Source organism: Diceros bicornis, chromosome 14 (assembly GCF_020826845.1).
Source record: "Diceros bicornis minor isolate mBicDic1 chromosome 14, mDicBic1.mat.cur, whole genome shotgun sequence".
Taxonomy (NCBI): domain Eukaryota; kingdom Metazoa; phylum Chordata; class Mammalia; order Perissodactyla; family Rhinocerotidae; genus Diceros; species Diceros bicornis.
Window position 1 is genome coordinate 19,154,167 of NC_080753.1, and position 1,210 is coordinate 19,155,376.

Genomic DNA, 1,210 nt, shown 5'->3' on the forward strand with positions numbered 1-1,210 from the left:
TTAAAATTTCCATTTACAGTCATCTTTGCACGAAAGTTTCTGGGTATTTTAACAAAATAAGTAAAACCTCTTCCTTCTAACTATCTAATTGGTTTGTAGTTTCTAAGTTCAAACACTAAGTTCAAAGACAGAGTATTTTGATACTACTGGTGCATGTATTACAATCCATTTTCATGATCAGCTTTGGCCAAGGAAGATATGTGTGACTGGAAACTCTTAGGCTCTCATTAAAAAGAACATAAATGAAGCACCAAAAAGAAAAAAATGTAAATAGAAATTATTAGAACTAAAATAAAAGGCTGAATAAACAGAAAACAATTGTTGGCATTTAATCACTGAAATAGATCATTGGGTGTTGGGTGATGTTATTAAAAGAATAATATTGTGTCCAATATTTACTCAAGGAGAATGATGTTTTTTTGTGGCAATAACAGAACAATATTTACAGAAAACAATGGAAAATTTCTAGGTTAAGTAGAAATGATTTCAAAATTTGATGGTAGATGGCCAAACATAGATAAAAAACACAGATAAAGAATAATGAAACAAATGATCACTATCTAGAATGGAAAATTTTAAAGGAGATTGTTAATCATGATTAATACAATAAGAATATTTAATACGTAAAATTTTTAAGGATGCATATCTTAGGTCAACTAGATTATACTAGTGATGAAAGTCTTGTATGCCTACATTTACCATATAAATTATTAAAAACTACTAGATGAAGAAATAAAGAAGTCAAAATTTACAAATATTTCATTGGTTTTTACATCTTTTGTAAAAAGCAAGAGTTTGACTCGTGAAAAGCTGAAAAAACAACTTCAAATTTTAGGCATTGATTTAAAAGTTTGTTGAGAATTGTGGTCAGGCAAAGAAAAAACACATAAGACAGAATCCTCAACATAGTTTGAATTTGTTATCAGAAGACAAGATGTCAAGTTGTGGATAAGAATGGCATTCTATGGAGCAATTTAAAGACTATATATGTTATTGTCTTTCTCCACCATAAGATGGAAAATTGAGGAAACCAGTATCAAATTTGGCCATGCAACCATCCTTAGACATGTCAGGGCAATGCTGACTGAATGCTATTAAAGCAATAAGATTTAATTTAGGCAAGCTATCAGATGCATAGGAGAATTAAGTGAAACACAGAAGAGCTTCAAATAAACAGTAAACTGTGGTCTTCAGCAGAAAATTAAATTAA